This window comes from Protomyctophum parallelum (assembly GCF_964188405.1).
Source record: "Protomyctophum parallelum genome assembly, chromosome: 7".
In the NCBI taxonomy this organism is placed as follows: Eukaryota; Metazoa; Chordata; class Actinopteri; order Myctophiformes; family Myctophidae; genus Protomyctophum; species Protomyctophum parallelum.
This window is the reverse complement of record NC_139705.1, coordinates 41,092,004-41,098,222: the sequence shown is the minus strand read 5'-3', so window position 1 is coordinate 41,098,222 and position 6,219 is coordinate 41,092,004.

Below are 6,219 nucleotides of genomic sequence, written 5' to 3'. Positions count from 1 at the left end.
ACGGCATACTATAGCATGCCGTTTTTCATCATTTTTGAGGATTTGGAAAAAATGAAAAAAACGATGGGATGGCCCATCGTTTTTTGATTTTTTGTAGAAAAAAGTTATCCTCATTTTTCATCATTTTTGACCATGGGCTATAGCCCATACCGTACGGCATACTATAGCACGCCGTTTTTCATCATTTTTGAGGATTTGAAAAAAATGAAAACAAAAAACAAAAAAACATGGGTTATAGCCCATCGTTTTTTGAATTTTTGAATATTTTTTTTAACCTCGTTTTTCATCATTTTTGAACATGGGCTATAGCCCCTACCATACGGCATACTATATAGCACGCCGTTTTTCATCATTTTTGAGGATTTGAAAAAAATGAAAAAATGAAAAAACGATGGGTTATAGCCCATTTTTTTCCATTTTTTTCAAAAAACTAAATATCCTCGTTTTTCATCCTTTTTGACCATGGGCTATAGCCCACATCGTACGGCATACTATAGCACGCCGTTTTTCATCATTTTTGAGGATTTGAAAAAAAATGAAAAAATGAAAAAAACGATGGGTTATAGCCCATCATTTTTTGAAATTCTTCATTTTTTTCAAAAAACAAAATATCCTCGTTTTTCATCCTTTTTTACCATGGGCTATAGCCTACATCGTACGGCATACTATAGCACGCCGTTTTTCATCATTTTTGAGGATTTGAAAAAAATAAAAAAAATGAAATGAAATGAAATGAAATGAATGAAATGAAAACCTCGTTTTTCATCATTTTTGAACATGGGCTATAGCCCCTACCATACGGCATACTATATAGCACGCCGTTTTTCATCATTTTTGAGGATTTGAAAAAAATGAAAAAATGAAAAAACGATGGGTTATAGCCCATCATTTTTTGAAATTCTTCATTTTTTTCAAAAAACTAAATATCCTCGTTTTTCATCCTTTTTGACCATGGGCTATAGCCCACATCGTACGGCATACTATAGCACGCCGTTTTTCATCATTTTTGAGGATTTGAAAAAAAATTAAAAAATGAAAAAAACGATGGGTTATAGCCCATCATTTTTTGAAATTCTTCATTTTTTTCAAAAAACAAAATATCCTCGTTTTTCATCCTTTTTTACCATGGGCTATAGCCTACATCGTACGGCATACTATAGCACGCCGTTTTTCATCATTTTTGAGGATTTGAAAAAAATAAAAAAAATGAAACAACGATGGGTTATAGTCCATCGTTTTTGAACATTTTCATTTTTTTTCAAAAGACAAAATATCCTCGTTTTTCATCCTTTTTGACCATGGGCTATAGCCTACATCGTACGGCATACTATAGCATGCCGTTTTTCATCATTTTTGAGGATTTGGAAAAAATGAAAAAAACGATGGGATGGCCCATCGTTTTTCGAATTTTTGTAGAAAAAAGTTATCCTCATTTTTCATCATTTTTGACCATGGGCTATAGCCCATACCGTACGGCATACTATAGCACGCCGTTTTTCATCATTTTTGAGGATTTGAAAAAAATGAAAACAAAAAACAAAAAAACATGGGTTATAGCCCATCGTTTTTTGAATTTTTTAATATTTTTTTTAACCTCGTTTTTCATCATTTTTGAACATGGGCTATAGCCCCTACCATACGGCATACTATATAGCACGCCGTTTTTCATCATTTTTGAGGATTTGAAAAAAATGAAAAAATGAAAAAACGATGGGTTATAGCCCATTTTTTTCCATTTTTTTCAAAAAACTAAATATCCTCGTTTTTCATCCTTTTTGACCATGGGCTATAGCCCACATCGTACGGCATACTATAGCACGCCGTTTTTCATCATTTTTTAGGATTTGAAAAAAAATGAAAAAATAAAAAAAACGATGGGTTATAGCCCATCATTTTTTGAAATTCTTCATTTTTTTCAAAAAACAAAATATCCTCGTTTTTCATCCTTTTTGACCATGGGCTATAGCCTACATCGTACGGCATACTATAGCACGCCGTTTTTCATCATTTTTGAGGATTTGAAAAAAATGAAAAAATGAAAAAAACGATGGGTTATAGCCCATCGTTTTTTGAATTTTTGTAGAAAAAAGTTATCCTCATTTTTCATCATTTTTGACCATGGGCTATAGCCCATACCGTACGGTATACTATAGCACGCCGTTTTTCATCATTTTTGAGGATTTGAAAAAAATGAAAACAAAAAACAAAAAAACATGGGTTATAGCCCATCGTTTTTTGAATTTTTGAATATTTTTTTTAACCTCGTTTTTCATCATTTTTAAACATGGGCTATAGCCCCTACCATACGGCATACTATAGCACGCCGTTTTTCATCATTTTTGAGGATTTGAAGAAAATGAAAAAATGAAAAAACGATGGGTTATAGCCCATTTTTTTCCATCTTTTTCAAAAAACTAAATATCCTCGTTTTTCATCCTTTTTGACCATGGGCTATAGCCCACATCGTACGGCATACTATAGCACGCCGTTTTTCATCATTTTTGAGGATTTGAAAAAAAATGAAAAAATGAAAAAAACGATGGGTTATAGCCCATCATTTTTTGAAATTCTTCATTTTTTTCAAAAAACAAAATATCCTCGTTTTTCATCCTTTTTTACCATGGGCTATAGCCTACATCGTACGGCATACTATAGCACGCCGTTTTTCATCATTTTTGAGGATTTGAAAAAAATAAAAAAAATGAAACAACGATGGGTTATAGTCCATCGTTTTTGAACATTTTCATTTTTTTTCAAAAGACAAAATATCCTCGTTTTTCATCCTTTTTGACCATGGGCTATAGCCTACATCGTACGGCATACTATAGCATGCCGTTTTTCATCATTTTTGAGGATTTGGAAAAAAACGATGGGATGGCCCATCGTTTTTCGAATTTTTGTAGAAAAAAGTTATCCTCATTTTTCATCATTTTTGACCATGGGCTATAGCCCATACCGTACGGCATACTATAGCACGCCGTTTTTCATCATTTTTGAGGATTTGAAAAAAATGAAAACAAAAAACAAAAAAACATGGGTTATAGCCCATCGTTTTTTGAATTTTTTAATATTTTTTTTAACCTCGTTTTTCATCATTTTTGAACATGGGCTATAGCCCCTACCATACGGCATACTATATAGCACGCCGTTTTTCATCATTTTTGAGGATTTGAAAAAAATGAAAAAATGAAAAAACGATGGGTTATAGCCCATTTTTTTCCATTTTTTTCAAAAAACTAAATATCCTCGTTTTTCATCCTTTTTGACCATGGGCTATAGCCCACATCGTACGGCATACTATAGCACGCCGTTTTTCATCATTTTTTAGGATTTGAAAAAAAATGAAAAAATGAAAAAAACGATGGGTTATAGCCCATCATTTTTTGAAATTCTTCATTTTTTTCAAAAAACAAAATATCCTCGTTTTTCATCCTTTTTGACCATGGGCTATAGCCTACATCGTACGGCATACTATAGCACGCCGTTTTTCATCATTTTTGAGGATTTGAAAAAAATGAAAAAATGAAAAAAACGATGGGTTATAGCCCATCGTTTTTTGAATTTTTGTAGAAAAAAGTTATCCTCATTTTTCATCATTTTTGACCATGGGCTATAGCCCATACCGTACGGTATACTATAGCACGCCGTTTTTCATCATTTTTGAGGATTTGAAAAAAATGAAAACAAAAAACAAAAAAACATGGGTTATAGCCCATCGTTTTTTGAATTTTTGAATATTTTTTTTAACCTCGTTTTTCATCATTTTTAAACATGGGCTATAGCCCCTACCATACGGCATACTATAGCACGCCGTTTTTCATCATTTTTGAGGATTTGAAGAAAATGAAAAAATGAAAAAACGATGGGTTATAGCCCATTTTTTTCCATTTTTTTCAAAAAACTAAATATCCTCGTTTTTCATCCTTTTTGACCATGGGCTATAGCCCACATCGTACGGCATACTATAGCACGCCGTTTTTCATCATTTTTGAGGATTTGAAAAAAATGAAAAAATGAAAAAAACGATGGGTTATAGCCCATCATTTTTTGAAATTCTTCATTTTTTTCAAAAAACAAAATATCCTCGTTTTTCATCCTTTTTTACCATGGGCTATAGCCTACATCGTACGGCATACTATAGCACGCCGTTTTTCATCATTTTTGAGGATTTGAAAAAAATAAAAAAAATGAAAAAACGATGGGTTATAGCCCATCGTTTTTTGAACATTTTCATTTTTTTTCAAAAGACAAAATATCCTCGTTTTTCATCCTTTTTGACCATGGGCTATAGCCTACATCGTACGGCATACTATAGCATGCCGTTTTTCATCATTTTTGAGGATTTGGAAAAAATGAAAAAAACGATGGGATGGCCCATCGTTTTTTGATTTTTTGTAGAAAAAAGTTATCCTCATTTTTCATCATTTTTGACCATGGGCTATAGCCCATACCGTACGGCATACTATAGCACGCCGTTTTTCATCATTTTTGAGGATTTGAAAAAAATGAAAACAAAAAACAAAAAACATGGGTTATAGCCCATCGTTTTTTGAATTTTTGAATATTTTTTTTAACCTCGTTTTTCATCATTTTTGAACATGGGCTATAGCCCCTACCATACGGCATACTATATAGCACGCCGTTTTTCATCATTTTTGAGGATTTGAAAAAAATGAAAAAATGAAAAAACGATGGGTTATAGCCCATTTTTTTCCATTTTTTTCAAAAAACTAAATATCCTCGTTTTTCATCCTTTTTGACCATGGGCTATAGCCCACATCGTACGGCATACTATAGCACGCCGTTTTTCATCATTTTTGAGGATTTGAAAAAAAATGAAAAAATGAAAAAAACGATGGGTTATAGCCCATCATTTTTTGAAATTCTTCATTTTTTTCAAAAAACAAAATATCCTCGTTTTTCATCCTTTTTTACCATGGGCTATAGCCTACATCGTACGGCATACTATAGCACGCCGTTTTTCATAATTTTTGAGGATTTGAAAAAAATAAAAAAAATGAAACAACGATGGGTTATAGTCCATCGTTTTTTGAACATTTTCATTTTTTTTCAAAAGACAAAATATCCTCGTTTTTCATCCTTTTTGACCATGGGCTATAGCCTACATCGTACGGCATACTATAGCATGCCGTTTTTCATCATTTTTGAGGATTTGGAAAAAATGAAAAAAACGATGGGATGGCCCATCGTTTTTCGAATTTTTGTAGAAAAAAGTTATCCTCATTTTTCATCATTTTTGACCATGGGCTATAGCCCATACCGTACGGCATACTATAGCACGCCGTTTTTCATCATTTTTGAGGATTTGAAAAAAATGAAAACAAAAAACAAAAAAACATGGGTTATAGCCCATCGTTTTTTGAATTTTTTAATATTTTTTTTAACCTCGTTTTTCATCATTTTTGAACATGGGCTATAGCCCCTACCATACGGCATACTATATAGCACGCCGTTTTTCATCATTTTTGAGGATTTGAAAAAAATGAAAAAATGAAAAAACGATGGGTTATAGCCCATTTTTTTCCATTTTTTTCAAAAAACTAAATATCCTCGTTTTTCATCCTTTTTGACCATGGGCTATAGCCCACATCGTACGGCATACTATAGCACGCCATTTTTCATCATTTTTTAGGATTTGAAAAAAAATGAAAAAATGAAAAAAACGATGGGTTATAGCCCATCATTTTTTGAAATTCTTCATTTTTTTCAAAAAACAAAATATCCTCGTTTTTCATCCTTTTTGACCATGGGCTATAGCCTACATCGTACGGCATACTATAGCACGCCGTTTTTCATCATTTTTGAGGATTTGAAAAAAATGAAAAAATGAAAAAAACGATGGGTTATAGCCCATCGTTTTTTGAATTTTTGTAGAAAAAAGTTATCCTCATTTTTCATCATTTTTGGCCATGGGCTATAGCCCATACCGTACGGTATACTATAGCACGCCGTTTTTCATCATTTTTGAGGATTTGAAAAAAATGAAAACAAAAAACAAAAAAACATGGGTTATAGCCCATCGTTTTTTGAATTTTTGAATATTTTTTTTAACCTCGTTTTTCATCATTTTTAAACATGGGCTATAGCCCCTACCATACGGCATACTATAGCACGCCGTTTTTCATCATTTTTGAGGATTTGAAGAAAATGAAAAAATGAAAAAAACGATGGGTTATAGCCCATCATTTTTTGAAATTC